This window comes from Natator depressus, chromosome 3, assembly GCF_965152275.1.
Source record: "Natator depressus isolate rNatDep1 chromosome 3, rNatDep2.hap1, whole genome shotgun sequence".
Lineage (NCBI taxonomy): Eukaryota > Metazoa > Chordata > Testudines > Cheloniidae > Natator > Natator depressus.
Window position 1 is genome coordinate 3,809,201 of NC_134236.1, and position 16,247 is coordinate 3,825,447.

Sequence of the window (16,247 nt, forward strand, 5' to 3'; positions counted from 1 at the left end):
CAGTTTGCTAGCGTGGCAGCCTGGAACTCCGGCATCATTGGCAAGTAAATTAACCAGCAGCCATGTCTGTCAGATGACACGGGGAAATGAATACAACGCTCAGCGTCAATGCCCCTGGGCTGTCTCAGCAGGAGTGGCAGAAGGTCCCTAAAAGTGGTGGTGGTGGGGCACTGGTGCCCAAACTGTGGCCCCGACCCCCTTTCTCCCTAAGCCCCCACTCTCACACTACCCCTTCCCCCTAGACCCTGCTCCCATGCCACCTCTTCCCCCCAAGACCCTGCCCCTTGCTTGCTCCTCTCTACCCCCTCCCCCGTCGCTTGCCCTCACATCCGGTAAAATGTGGGAAAGCCTAGCGCTCCCACTTTTAGAAGTGGACCGGCCATGGTGCCCTCACCCTCCTTGTTCCGGTGCCCCTGTATCTCAGCATCGGTTCAGTTTATTTGATGCTGCTCCGTTTGAGGCTGCTGTTTCCGGCTTTGCATTTTTGGCGTGGCACCAAAGCGATCTGTGCACCTCACCAGGCCATACGAAACGAGCAATGCTGCAAACGAGGCCACCTATTAAACACTGAGCTGCTTATAACCCAGCAGAAGCCCTGGCACAAAGCATGTGCTACGCTCTCCCTTACCGTCGGATCTGCAGTGCTGATAAAGATCATCCTGCTATCCCAGAGCTACAGACAATGTATTTGGAGAGCTTGTCGGAAATAATTTCATAGTGCTCAGCACACTGGGGCCAGTGAGAACACTGCCATTAATTACAGTCTCTTCCTTCTTCCTTGTAAGCCTCAGGGCATTGTTCAGTCTCAGGGCAGTGATCTATCTAACCATTGTTTCACAGAGGAAGGAGAATCATAGAATCATAGAATACCCGGGTTGGAAGGGACCCCAGGAGGTCATCTAGTCCAACCCCCTGCCCAGAGCAGGACTAATCCCCAATTAAATCATCCCAGCCAGGGCTTTGTCAAGCTGGACCTTAAAAACTTCTAAGGAAGAAGATTCCACCACCTCCCTAGGTAACGCATTCCAGTGTTTCACCACCCTCCTAGTGAAAATGTTTTTCCTAATATCCAACCTAAACCTCCCCCACTGCAACTTGAGACCATTACTCCTCGTTCTGTCATCTGCTACCATTGAGAACAGTCTAGATCCATCCTCTCTGGAACCACCTCTCAGGTAGTTGAAAGCAGCTATCAAATCCCCCCTCATTCTTCTCTTCTGCAGACTAAACAATCCCAGTTCCCTCAGCCTCTCCTCCTAAGTCATGTGTTCCAGACCCCTAATCATTTTTGTTGCCCTTCGCTGGACTCTCTCCAATTTATCCACACCCTTCTTGTATTGTGGGGCCCAAAACTGGACACAGTACTCCAGATGAGGCCTCACCAATGTTGAATAGAGGGGAACGATCACGTCCCTTGATCTGCTGGCAATGCCCCTACGTATACATCCCAGAATGCAATTGGCCTTCTTGGCAACAAGGGCACACTGTTGACTCATATCCAGCTTCTCGTCCACTGTAACCCCTAGGTCCTTTTCTGCAGAACTGCTGCCGAGCCAGTCGGTCCCTAGTCTGTAGCGGTGCATGGGATTCTTCCGTCCTAAGTGCAGGACTCTGCACTTGTCCTTGTTGAACCTCATCAGATTTCTTTTGGCCCAATCCTCTAATTTGTCTAGGGCCCTCTGTATCCTATCCCTACCCTCCAGCGTATCTACCTGTCCTCCCAGTTTAGTGTCATCTGCAAACTTGCTGAGGGTCCAATCCACACCATCCTCCAGATCATTTATGAAGATATTGAACAAAACCGGCCTGAGGACCGACCCTTGGGGCACTCCACTAGATACCGGCTGCCAACTAGACATGGAGCCATTCATCTCTACCTGTTGAGCCCGACAATCTAGCCAGCTTTCTATCCACCTTATCGTCCATTCATCCAGCCCATACTTCTTTAACTTGCTGGCAAGAATACTGGGGGAGACCGTGTCAAAAGCTTTGCTAAAGTCAAGGAACAACACGTCCACTGCTTTCCCTTCATCCACAGAGCCAGTTATCTCATCATAGAAGGCAATTAGATTAGTCAGGCATGACTTGCCCTTGGTGAGTCCATGCTGACTGTTCCTGATCACTTTCCTCTCCTCTAAGTGCTTCAGAATTGATTCCTTGAGGACCTGCTCCATGATTTTTCCAGGGACTGAGGTGAGGCTGACTGGCCTGTAGTTTCCAGGATCCTCCTTCTTCCCTTTTTTAAAGATGGGCACGACATTAGCCTTTTTCCTGTAGTCCGGGACCTCCCCCAACTCACTGGGCTCACTGGGCTTCAGATTGGTCCCCACACTGGCTAGCTAATGAATTTAGCTGGTGCCCTGCATCATAGTATCTGAGCACCTGACAATCTTCGCTGTATGTATCCTCACAGCACCCTTGTGAGGCACAGCGGGGCTGTTACCCCACTGTATATATGGGAAACTGAGGCAGAGAGAGACTACGGTTACGTCGACACTGCAAAAAAAGAATACCCTGCAGCAGTGAGTCGGGGTCTACAGACTCCGGTTCACGCTACAGCACTAAAACCAGCCGTGTAGGCGTTCCCATGTGGGCTGGAGCTCGAGCCCTGAGCTCCACCCTCCTCGCTGGGTTTCACAGCCCGAGCGGGCCCGTCGACACAGCTGGCTTAGCACCGTAGTGCAGGACCCTAGACCCGGGCTCTCTGACTCGCTGAGTCACGGGGTTTTTTCGCAGCGTAGGCAGACCCTGCATGTCTTGGCTAAGGTCGCCCAGGGAATGTGCAGCAAAGCAGGGAATGGAGCCTGAGTCACCCAACTCCCAAGCCAGCGGGCCCTTCGTCCTTCCTGTCACCAGCCCAGCTCTGCTCTGCAATGAGACGCTGCTTCTGAACAACCCTTAGATCATCAGTCACTTGCCCCTCAGGCCATGTCTACACGACAGCCCTCCATGCAGCCGCCCCAGTAATTACATCGCTCCTGTGCGTCTCCTCTTTGCTCCTTGTATCGGCCGTATGTGTCCTCACCAGGAGCTCTTGCTGTACTGTCTGCGGGGGCCATTGTGGGGTGGCTCCTGGAGGCCAGCGTCTGCACTGACACTGTGTCGATCTAACTACGTCGCCCATGACTCTACACTGCTCAGGGAGGTGGAGTTTTTAAGTCGGCGTAGTGGGGCAGTTACATCAGCGGGAGCCAAATTTAAGTGTAGACACGTGCACAGTTAGGTGGACGTAAGCTGCCCTGTAGTGTCGAGTAAACCAGACCTCAGTGACTTCAGATCCAGGCTCATCTGGGACCTTCAGCCTACCTCTTCCAACCCCTTTGCTATTCCCTCTGCATTCACATCCCTGGAAACACCATAGTTTGCCTAAGGGTTTGGAGACTGGCTGCTCTTCGCACCAGTCACTGTGGTCCTGTGTGAACACACTCACGTAGCCAGGTCGGAGCAGGAGAAGCCTTTATGCGTTATTGGCTAGTCTCACATTTTTTTAAAGTTTCGGTTATCCAATCAGGGAACAGAAATAATACCATGTGACCAATCACCGGGCCACTAATTGAACTGTTCATGAGCAACAAAGATGGTAGAGTTGATTTGACCAAACCACCTGGCAAAATGTGCTTGTTTGGCCAGCACCATCCAGCCATAGCAACGGGGAGATCCTCCCTGAGCCCTTGTCTCAGAACCTAAGAGATGCCCCAGACGATCCATCCCTCCAGCCTGGTGACATGCCTTGTAGCTGATGCTTTAGAAGAAGGCAAGCCCACCTGTTCAATGGAGCAACGCTGCCCATTTGGTGGGAGACTCTTCCTCTATTGGAGAGGTCTATTAGTGTCACGTGCGAGGGACCCTTTGCCGCCTCACCCCCGAGATTCCATGTTGAGCGAGCTCAGAGATACCAGCGTTCAGCTGTTGTGTATTCATTTAAGATGCCATGTAGCCCATTAAACATGAATTGCGTGTGTATTTCGTTCCGCTGTGTATGTAATGAATAATGCATGGCCACCTCAAACAGGGACCTGGATCTTCTTTCAAGTGTACTTTCAAGTATCATGAGAAAGACTGACGCAGAGCCTATATTTCCCCCAATGGTCAAAGAATTGGTAATACTCTTTGTAATCCTAGAGCCTTGCTAAAAGCTTGAAAAGGTTTCCTCAATGAAATGCATTTATTGGTTTAAAATTCCAGCATGTGACGGCCCTAAGGGAGTAAAAACACAATCTTGGAATAAATTCACACCCACCTAGGACTTCACAGATGTCACTGGGCTGCACTCCACAGACACTGGGACCTTCATGGCAGCAGTGAGGACAGAACTCAGATGTGCCTACCCCAGAAACCCAATCCCCTGCCACTCAAATGAAGAGAGTCTCCATTCGCTGTTAGCACTATAGTGCCTATGACACACATAGTTCTGATTCCTTCCTTTAGATGGCAGTGGTAGCACATAAACATTATGCCTGCGCATTACAATAATGCAGCACATTTCATCTGAGGAATGTAAAGCTCTTTAACAAGCATCAGTTTCACGAATCTTGGGTAAGTAATATTAACCCCACTGACAAGTGGGGAAACTGAGGCACAGAGTAAGGTCAAGTCACTTGCCTGGTGTGACACATGGAGATAGTAACAAAGCTGGGAAGAGAAGCCAGGAGTCCTGACTCTTGTCCCTCTGGTGCATGGGGTCAGGTGAACAGCGCAGGGAATCAGATACCTCTGCTGATGACCTGTAGCGACGTTAACCATCCCAGCAGGCACAGGTACGTGCCCTGCGCTCCAGCAGCCCACAGAACACGCCAGACCAAAACCCTGGAACGCAGCAGCACAAACTCCGCACAGAGCCAACAAGCTGGCCTGGATCTGAACTCGGAAACACAGGCCCATGGGATCCTCCCCACCACCGGAATACACTGATGGGGCGGGAGGAGAAGCAGAGAGAATCTGAACTTATTTAGCCTGCTGCATGAATCTAAAATACTTGAAGACCTGGAGCTAGGGGCCCAGATTTTTAAAGGCATTCAGGTGCCAAACTCCCATTGAAACAAACGGTTTTAGGTACCTAAACACCTTTAAAAAGCTGGCCCTTACTTACCACACCAGAGGCTAGTAAAACCTTCAGGCCAGGTTCACCCCTGCTGTAATGCCACTGAGTTCTAGCTGTGGGAGGGCAAAGCAGAATTGGTATTTGCAGTGCTCGCAACTGAATATAACATAAGAACGACCATGCTGTGTCAGACCAAAGGTCCAGCTAGCCCAGTATCCTGCCTTCCGACAGTGGCCAATGCCAGGTGCCTCAGAGGGAATGACCAGAACAGGGAATCATCAAGTGATCTGATAACAAGTGATCAAGTGAACTGAGAACAACCTGTTAGTGGCAACGCATGACTCCACACAGAGCACCGCTGGCCGTGTCGAGCCTGGGAGCAGCATGTGTCAGGCCTGGGTCATTGGTTACTTTGGCAGGGCATGCCCCAGGGTCACGGTGTGGCAGCCCATCTCAGCTTCTGCGAAGCGCTCGAGAGAACGGTGCCCAGGCTGCCTGCTTAGCCTGCTCCTGCAGCTGCTGCCGGGCAGAGTCCGGACACTCAGACACTCACCTGCGGCAGTGGGCAGGATGCCCAGCGCATAAGCCGAAAGTCGTAGGGGTGAATGGCTAGTTCAGTGAGACTGTGCTGCTGGCTGGCTGCTCCATCAGCTTCGCTAGCACGGATCCCTGTGTATGAACGAACCCCAAAGGGACCCCAGCACAGGCTGGAGAGTCTGTCCTTCAGATCCAGCTGCAGGAGCGGCTCTTAGCCTCTGTGTCTTGGTTACTCCATATATGAAATGGGAATAATGGGAAGGGGGATGAGGTGGACGAGGCTTTCTTCCGGCAACTCGCAGAAGTTACTAGATCGCAGGCCCTGGTTCTCATGGGAGACTTCAATCACCCTGATATCTGCTGGGAGAGCAATACAGCGGTGCACAGACAATCCAGGAAGTTTTTGGAAAATGTAGGGGAAAATTTCCTAGTGCAAGTGCTGGAGGAACCAACTAGGAGCAGAGCTCTTCTTGACCTGCTGCTCACAAACCGGGAAGAATTAGTAGGGGAAGCAAAAGTGGATGGGAACCTGGGAGGCAGTGACCATGAGATGGTCGAGTTCAGGATCTTGATACAAGGAAGAAAGGAAAGCAGCAGAATACAGACCCTGGACTTCAGAAAAGCAGACTTTGACTCCCTCAGGGAACTGATGGGCAAGATCCCCTGGGAGAATAACATGAGGGGGAAAGGAGTCCAGGAGAGCTGGCTGTATTTTAAAGAATCCTTATTGACATTACAGGGGCAAACCATCCCGATGTGTAGAAAGAATAGTAAATATGGCAGGCGACCAGCTTGGCTTAACAGTGAAATCCTTGCTGATCTTAAATACAAAAAAGAAGCTTACAAGAAGTGAAAGATTGGACAAATGACCAGGGATGAGTATAAAAATATTGCTCGGGCATGCAGGAGTGAAATCAGGAAGGCCGAATCACACCTGGAGTTGCAGCTAGCAAGAGATGTTAAGAGTAACAAGAAGGGTTTCTTCAGGTATGTTAGCAACAAGAAGAAAGTCAAGGAAAGTGTGGGCCCCTTCCTGAATGAGGGAGGCAACCTAGTGACAGAGGATGTTGAAAAAGCTAATGTACTCAATGCTTTTTCTGCCTCTGTCTTCACAAACAAGGTCAGCTCCCAGACTACTGCACTGGGCAGCACAGCATGGGGAGGAGGTGACCAGCCCTCTGTGGAGAAAGAAGTGGTTCGGGACTATTTAGAAAAGCTGGACATGCACAAGTCCATGGGGCTGGACGTGCTGCATCCGAGAGTGCTAAAGGAGTTGGCGGATGTGATTGCAGAGCCATTGGCCATTATCTTTGAAAACTCATGGCGATCGGGGGAAGCCCCGGACGACTGGAAAAAGGCTAATGTAGTGCCCATCTTTAAAAAAAGGAAGAAGGAGGATCCTAGGAACGACAGGCCAGTCAGCCTCACCTCAGTCCCTGGAAAAATCATGGAGCAGGTCCTCAAGGAATCAATTCTGAAGCACTTAGAGGAGAGGAAAGTGATCAGGAACAGTCAGCATGGATTCACCAAAGGCAAGTCATGCCTGACTAATCTAATTACCTTCTATGATGAGAGGTTCTGTGGATGAAGGGAAAGCAGTGGACATGTTGTTCCTTGATTTTAGCAAAGCTTTTGACACGGTCTCCCCCAGTATTCTTGCCAGCAAGTTAAAGAAGTATGGGCTGGATGAATGGATGATAAGGTGGATAGAAAGCTGGCTAGATTGTCGGGCTCAACGGATAGTGATCAATGGCTCCATGTCTAGTTGGCAGCCGGTATCAAGTGGAGTGCCCCAACGATTGGTCCTGGGGCTGGTTTTGTTCAATATCTTCATAAATGATCTGGAGGATGGTGTGGATTGCACCCTCAGCAAGTTTGCAGATGACACTAAACTGGGAGGAGAGGTAGATACGCTGGAGGGTAGGGATAGGATACAGAGGGCCCTAGACAAATTGGAGGATTGGGCCAAAAGAAATCTGATGAGGTTCAACAAGGATAAGTGCAGAGTCCTGCACTTAGGACGGAAGAATCCCATGCACCGCTACAGACTAGGGACCGACTGGCTCGGCAGCAGTTCTGCAGAAAAGGACCTAGGGGTTACAGTGGACGAGAAGATGGATATGAGTCAACAGTGTGCCCTTCTTGCCAAGAAGGCCAATGGCATTTTGGGATGTATAAGTAGGGGCATTGCCAGCAGATCGAGGGACGTGATCGTTCCCCTCTATTCGACATTGGTGAGGCCTCATAGAATCATAGAATCATCACCAACCTAAACCTCCCCCACTGCAACTTGAGACCATTGCTCCTCATTCTGTCATCTGCTACCACTGAGAACAGTCTAGAACCATCCTCTCTGGAACCACCTCTCAGGTAGTTGAAAGCAGCTATCAAATCCCCCCTCATTCTTCTCTTCTGCAGACTAAACAATCCCAGTTCCCTCAGCCTCTCCTCCTAAGTCATGTGTTCCAGACCCCTAATCATTTTTGTTGCCCTTCGCTGGACTCTCTCCAATTTATCTACATCCTTCTTGTATTGTGGGGCCCAAAACTGGACACAGTACTCCAGATGAGGCCTCACCAATGTCGAATAGAGGGGAACGATCACGTCCCTCGATCTGCTCGCTATGCCCCTACATCTGTATGCAAGAAGGATGTGGAAAAATTGGAGAGAGTCCAGCAGAAGGCAACAAAATTGATTAGGGGACTGGAACACATGACTTATGAGGAGAGGCTGAGGGAACTGGGATTTTTTAGTCTGTAGAAGAGAAGAATGAGGGGGGATTTGATAGCTGCTTTCAACTACCTGAGAGGTGGTTCCAAAGAGGATGGTGCTAGACTATTCCCAGTGGTAGAAGAGGACAGGACAAGGAGTAATGGTCTCAAGTTGCAGTGGGGGAGGTTTAGGTTGGATATTAGGAAAAACTTTTTCACTAGGAGGGTGGTGAAACACTGGAATGCGTTACCTAGGGAGGTGGTGGAATCTCCTTCCTTAGAAGTTTTTAAGGTCAGGTTTGACATAGCCCTGGCTGGGATGATTTAATTGGGGATCGGTCCTGCTCTGAGCAGGGGGTGGGACTAGATGACCTCCTGAGGTCCCTTCCAACCCTGATATTCTATGATTCTATGATAACGATACTCGCCTCCTGGACGGGCAGGTACTTGTGAGGGCACCTCTCTCGAGCCAGTTTCATCCCCACTATAATCCCATGCCCCCTCGAGGGAGTTACACCAGGAATAAATTTGGCCCACTAGTCTCTATCAGGCCAAATTTTCATGCCCACCAGTCCTGCTGCCAGCCCTGTCTGGGAAGACGCCAAATGCCTCATACATCCCTTTTCCCCATTCAGAATGACTTCTGTCGGCACTTTCAGTATAATAATTAACTACTGCAGTAGAGCTATTATCATTGACCTATTGAGCGTGCCCTGCTACCCCACGTGTTCCTCAAGTCCACCACGAACATCATCTCCAGCCGCCCGGGAAAGCTCCTGGAGCAGAGTGGGCCCAAGGGATCCCGTTGGGGAACGTACGGCAACGGAGGAAGGCTCAATCCATTGAGCGCAGACACCACTGGTTGTTACAAGGGTGTATTTTGCCCAGGGTGCAGTTGTGCTCAACTGCAAACCCCAGCTGCAGAATCGCAAGTGCCTCAGCACTTGTCAGTGTAAGCAGGGTCTGCGCAAGCTCTCCGCTGACGTCTGGTGATGAGCTGGGGGAGAAGACTTCATGAGCTGACCTTGTTTGCATAGACCCGCCCACTCTGCCTAGGCGCACAGCATGATGGGGCTCCTTTGCACAAATGATCGCTTTTGGCTGGTGTTGGATCACAAGTCACTTTGTTATTGGGGCAGGGATAATAAAGGGTTGTGTATCCTTGCAGTGTGAGCCAGGGGCAGCAGAAGTGTGCTTGGCCTACCCTGATTGAGGGACTCACCCTCAACTAAACTGCACTTGCTAGGCCAGGGACATGGGTGCCAAAGGCCAGTGGCGTTGAGAGAGGGTATTTGTACTTGGCTGTGTGGGCATCTATCTGACACCATTTGACCCTTTCTGTCTCCACTGTGTAATAACAGACCTCATTAAGATTTAATTGAGGGTCTTTGTTGTAAATCAGCAGAGCTGAAACCCCAGACAACCAGGTCTAACCATTAGAGCTACTTTGGAACAGTGCCTCTGATACACGAGACTACCCAATCAGGGCCTTGGGGGGAAGAGGCAAAGCAGGGGGTGGGGCTGGGGGAAGAGGCGGAGCAGGGGGTGGGGCTGGGGGAAGAGACGGAGCAGGGGCAGGGCCTGGGGGAAGAGGTGGAGCAGGGGGTGGGGCCAGGGGAAGAGGCGGAGCAGGGTTGGGGGTTGGGGAAGAGGTGGAGCAGGGGCAGGGCCTGGGGGAAGAGGCAGAGCAGGGGGTGGGGCCTGGGGAAGAGGCGGAACAGGGGGTGGGGCCAGGGGAAGAGGCGGAGCAGGGTTGGGGGTTGGGGAAGAGGTGGAGCAGGGGCAGAGCCTGGGGGAAGAGGCGGAGCAGGGGGTGGGGCCAGGGGAAGAGGCGGAGCAGGGTCGGGGGTTGGGGAAGAGGCAGAGCAGGGTCGGGGGTTGGGGAAGAGGTGGAGCAGGGGGTGGGGCCCGGGGGAAGAGGCGGAGCAGGGGGTGGGGTCTGGGGAAGGGACAGAGCAGGGGATGGGGCCTGGGGGAAGAGGTGGAGCAGGGTCGGGGGTTGGGGGAAGAAGGGGAGCAGGCGCAGAGTCTGGGGGAAGAGGCGGAACAGGGACGGGGCCTGGGGGAAGAGGCATAGAAGGGGGCAGGGCCTCGGAGGTCCGGTTACCAGCCATTAGAAAGGTAGCAACCCTACTCATCTCCAACACACCACCTTCCATGAGCCAAATTGCACTCGTTGCTCTCGGCTGCAGGCACGGCTAGGGCGGCTCATGGCCTTGTTACCTCCAGGCTGGAGCAATGCAGGGAAAGGGCCATGGCATGAGGAAGCTGCAGCTAATTCACCCCAGCCGCCTGTCTCCTCGCTGGGGCCAGCTAAAGAAGGGTGCTCGGGTTGGCTTGCGCCCACCGCTGGATCCACTGGAGGGGTCTGGTGTTGATCAGGGAAGGCTTTAGTGCACTAGATCCACTCTGTCTCGCAGGATAGGCCACGGCAGCTCCCACTGGCCAGCACCCACTTGACACAGGCTGGGAGATTCAGAGGGGGAGCCCATCCCCACGAGCATCTTCAATGGAGTTACGCCAGGGATGAATCTAGTCCATCATCTTAGCTGCCTTAGATGCACAGGCACGCCCTGGTCCCCAAGGGTCCGCGTTAGCTTTTCTGCCTCCCCCTGGCACAGGTGCTTGGGGGAAGGACCATCCGTGCAGACTGCTTTGGTGGGGCAGCTGCGTTACGACGAGTCGAAGGGCCAGCTGGTTTTGGGTGAGCTCAGGGGAAAGTGTGCACTGTTTTGGGGTGTGCAGGCTACTGGGCCAGGGGGATCTTTAATCTGAATGCCCCACCGGTGCCCAAGGAATGTGTTTCTGGCTCTTCCTGTGCTGGGGAGTCTAGTCTAGGCAGTTGTCTATCAGGTAACATCCAGCCTGACTCCCAGTGAAGTGGGGAACCAGGGTTCGCCTCGGCCAGGATTCCAGACTATTTTCGTCTCAAGCCTCTTTGAGAGCAAAAGGTGAATTCACCGGTGTTCCTGCTGGGATCATAGTAGGGGATGAGAGAGACGGTGAGTGTATGAGCATTTCCACCACTGTCCTGTTCTGGAGGGAATCAGACCTGCTCAGCTCTCCACCACTAACAGCTAACAGAGATTTTCCTGTAGCTCAAGGGACAGGGGCCTGTGATTTAAGAGCAGGAGGGTCTGAGTTCTAGCCCTGCTTTCACTGGGAGCAAAACGGCAAGTGTGACGTGTGTGCTGGCCCTGCAAGGGTTACACGATACGTTTCCCGCCTGGGCATTCCAGCAGCGTTTGAGCTTCTGGTAGAACAGCCACAAAGTTCCCAGAAGAACCAGGATGGTAAAGGCCGGATGCTCCGTCCTGTCCCCAGGGCCAGGTTTGGTTTGCATGCTCTGATTGATTGTGTTAGCTTTAGCGAAGGTCTGAAGCCAGAACCCTGGTTCTGACCCTCTTGGAGAGTCAGAGCCAAACCCAGAAAGGGCAATTTGCCAGTTCTGATTCCGCGGAAGTCTTGCAGGTACGGCTTTCGAGTTCACGTCAGTGTCAGCTCAGAGCTCAAACCTAGTCCTGCTCCAGCCTTGAGCCCTGAACCCCAGACTTCATTCATCCTTGAACACCCAAAAGTGAACCTTGACTGATTCCTGAACCCCAAACCTCAGTCCTGATTCAGCTGTGAATCCCCCCAAACCAGCAGGGATTCCACCTTGGACCTCAGCCGCCTCCAAGCTCACGAGCTGAACACAGCCTTGTTAGCCTGCCTCTAATTGGCCTTTCGGGCTCCCATGAACATCCCAGCACTGGCTGTGGGTAAGAGCATAACCATTCATTGTTGTAAATGGATGTATGCAGCCCTTTGAGGTGAGAGCATAACCATTCATTGTTGTGAGTGGATGTATGCAGCCCTTTGAGGTGAGAGCATAACCATTCATTGTTGTGAGTGGATGTATGCAGCCCTTTGAGGTGAGAGCATAACCATTCATTGTTGTGAGTGGATGTATGCAGCCCTAAACTCCAGCACTACCGCGTTCTGGTAGTAAGGGCTTCTGGGACGTGCAATGCACGGGGGACGGCTGGGAGTTACGGACTACAACTGCAAGGCATGCTGGGTGGGGAGATTAATAGATTATAGAACCAAACTGCACCATTGTGATCATCTGGTCTGACCTCCTGCCTAATGCCAGCCAAAAATGTCCGTTTGAACTACAGCAGACGTTTTAGAAAATCAACCAATCTCAATTTAAAAATCGCCAGCGACAGAGAATCCACCACAACCCTTGGCAAATTGTTCCAGTGGTTAATTATTGTCACCGTTTAAAATGTGCACCATCCAGTCTAAGCCCGAGCAGCTTCATTGGACCTTGTTATTCCATTGTCTGCTAGATTGAAGAGCCCTCTGTTATGAAATTTCTGTTCCCCCTGCAGGCACTTCTAAACTGTGATCAAGTCATCCCTGAAACCTTCTCTTTGACAACAGAAATAAATTGAACTCCTTGAGTCTATCGCTACAAGACAGGCTTTCTAATCCTTTAATCCTCATCGTGGTTCTTCTCTGAAACCTCTGCAATTTATCAACATCCTTCTTGAACTGTGGGCACCAGCACTGGACACAGGATTCCAGCAGTGGTCGCACCAGGGCCAGATACAGAGGTCATCCTCCTTCAGATTCCTGTTTATACATCCAAGGATCCAAGCCTTGTTGGCCACCATGTCACATTGGGAGCTTGCGTTCAGCTGATTATCCACCAAGACCCCCAAATCTCTTTCAGAGTCACAGCTTCTCTGGATAAAGTCCTCCATCATGTAAGTATGGCTTACATTCTTGGGTCCTAGATGTATACATTTACAGTTAGCCATAGTAAAATGCATATTGTTTGCTTGCCCCGCAGCTTACCAAATGATCCAGATCATTCTGTATCAGTGACCTGCCCTCTTCATTATTTATCACTCGCCCAGTCTTTGGGGGATATTCAGATGTTATCAGCAATGATTTTGTTTTAATTCACATCATTGATAAAAACGTGAAGTAGCATAGGGCCAAGAACCGATCCCCGCAGGACACACTAGAAAAACGCCCTCTCGATGAAGATTCCTTGTTTACAATGATAATTGAGGCCTATCACTTAGCCAGCTTTTAATCCATTTAATGTGTCCTATGTTAATTTTGTGCTGTTCTGGTTTCTTAATCAAAACATCATCCGGTACCCCGTCAGACGCCTTACAGAAGTCTAAGTCTATTACAGCGACACTATTACCCGTATCAACCTAACTTGTAACTGGGCCCCAGGTGGGAATTTATTGTAAACCTGATGAAAGAGTCTGGGACCAAAGCCCGGGGCAGGTCCTATTGATTTGGGCTTTCTTTACCAGGCACGGGGAAGAGTCTGGGCTCTCAGGAGAAGTGGGGGGAGGAAGAGCCCTGTGAAGGGATACTGGCCTTTCATTTACCCCCAAAGGGGAAGGATCTGCTCGAGACCTAAGCCAACCAACAATCTGGGGAAACTGAAGCAATGGTGGAGTGGCAAGCCACGGCCACCATCAGCAAGAGCTGCTGCTCAGGGAGCTGGGTGTACGCAAGGCGCTTCTCGGCCCAGCCCATCACATGCCGGGGCAGCTCATCTCCAAAAGCATCCCTTCACCACTGACCCGTTTCCGTGGAGATCACTCTGGGAGGGCGGAAATGGGATGTGCGGCTGTGCCTGCAGAGCCAAGGCTGGAGCCATGCTGGGGTGAGATGGTCGAATGCGATTCCTGCAGCCACACTGAGTGGGGATGTCAACGAGACAGGGAAAGCTAGGAGAGACAAACCGCCCTCATCCGCCACACAACAAGGGGGCTGGGGGACCCTTAATACCATAGAAACATAGGAGCTGGCAGGCTGCAACAGACCACAGGCCCATCTTCCCCGGCATCCTGTCTCCAAAAGCAGCCAGCAGAAGGTGCTCCAGAGGAAGGTACACGAAACCGCAGCGGGCATTAACAGGATAATCTGTCCCCAGGGGAAACGTCTTTCCTGGCCCCAATAATGAGAAAGACTTGAGGTTTTTTAATAAGTTGTTTAAAGCTTTCTAAGAAGCTCTGTGATGAATGAAAAACGAATCATCTCTCGTAGTGCCATTCCTTCCCAATATATCCAAGACACTGCTTGACTTCGGATCAGCTACACACGCTTGGGCCGACGTAAAGCAGCCAACCTCCACTGAAGTCAACGACACTCCCCTGTGCTACCCCTGCCAGGAGTCTCTAATCAAACAGGATTTAATTGGGGGAAGTCCTACATTATACAGGAAGTCAGACTAGTAGATGATCACCGCGCTTCCTTCTGACCTCACGGTCCACGAACGTCAGCACAGGAGCGGCCCCATTTATTCGGAATGTGAATTCCTGCAAGGGTTTGCTAAAACAATGAAGTCACTGCAGCAACTTCTCATCTCCTGAGGTTGCTTGGCAGAGTGGCCTCAATCCCATACATTTTACCACACACTTTATTCCAGGCGTTTCAGAATAATAATGTAATGCATTTTGCAAACGAAGCACAGATGTGGGAACTAAGGCGGTTGTGCTGCAAAGGGGATAATTACTGAGGGAAACAGCTCAGTCAGCTTTAATTAAAAGGCTCTGACAGTTATGCTTGCTCTAGGGGGGAAAATTTACGGTTTCATTCTGATTCAAGCTCCAGGTCATAGACAGACTGACTGAGGGTCAGGAGGAAATGGAGCACTTGAGATAAAGCTTCATGTAGATCTAAGTACTGAAACCCCCAGCATCCAAAAAATCAGGTCAGCCCCCCCCCTCCTCCCCCAATCATGACACTAAAAAATAAAACAAAAAAACCACTCTGGGCTTTTTTTATTTGCCTTCTGGTTTTTGAGTCTAGGCTGTTTTTGCACAACCACAAGAGCAAGAGATTTACCTTTTCTATTTAATGAAAGCAGAGATTCTTCCACACTCCCATGACTCCAGAAGCTGGGGATCCAGAAAGACACCATCTTCTGCGAGGACTTATTTGCGAAACCCAAATGAAACATGGAAACCTTGATTTTTGAAATCTGTTGAGCTTTTTTCACACGGCGCCTGCAAGATGCAGGGGACAGGACGCCCCAGGTCAGGGGAAAAAGGGACTTTCCCAAGAAAATCTCAAGATGGTGAACAAAATTGTAACCATCTCAGCAGGAGCCTGGGCAACACCCATTTTAAAAGTCAGCTGGCAATACATAAATGTGTATGTCCATAAGCACTCTGATCTGTTTGGCTCTCTGCGTTTCAAAGCACTTCAATCACTCAAGCATTTTCAGGTTGAAGGTTTCATAATTTTTCATTTTGCAAGTATATCTAGAGGCGGTAACTGGGCTTGTGCTTTTTGTATAAAGGAGAATAAAAGTCTTTTCGCTCTCTCTTTTTTAACACTTTAGAAACCCAAACATAGAATGTAAAATCTGGGTTTTCAGGGCGACCCCGCTGTGTATTCTGAGCTCTCAAATCTGAAACAAAGGGCTGCTGACCCTTCAAAGAGCTCCTTTCTCCAACATGGTCACCGGTCAACACAATTAAATACGTGTTTTTAAAACAACAACAGTGGCTGGGGGGGTGTAATAAGGCCAACTAAAAATCTTCTTCATTGCTCGGCTTTCACCATCTTGGCTCTCGTGATGTCATCGACTGAGAGGTCCTCCAGTTGTCACAGAGTTTCGTAGCTTAGACAGACCTGGAATTTCTAATGTAAAAAACCCCCCTGGCAGAGAGAACACTTCCCTGTCAGCAAAAGGCCATGCTGCCTTTGTACACCATAAGGAAGCAAAAGAAAAGGCACAAATACATGCTTTCCCCTTTTGCAGGCCATTTTTAAGCAAGGGGTATTCTCATCAGTGGTCATTCACTGTACATCCAATACACCGATTCAAGCAAATCAGGGCTGTTTCCTTTTTTCGTTGACTTAAACCCGGCTCTTCGTAAGCAAATATTATTGTGTTTACATCCTCCTCCATGAGAGACCCTGACTCCACGATT

The 16,247-nt window shown here is 50.8% G+C and overlaps 1 protein-coding gene across 8 annotated transcripts in view; it reads right to left on the reverse strand.

Moving 5' to 3' along the window:
• OTOF (otoferlin) overlaps positions 1 to 16,247 on the reverse strand; it is a 216,395-nt gene that overhangs the window by 113,797 nt on the left and 86,351 nt on the right. The gene's annotated exons all lie outside the window — the stretch shown is intronic.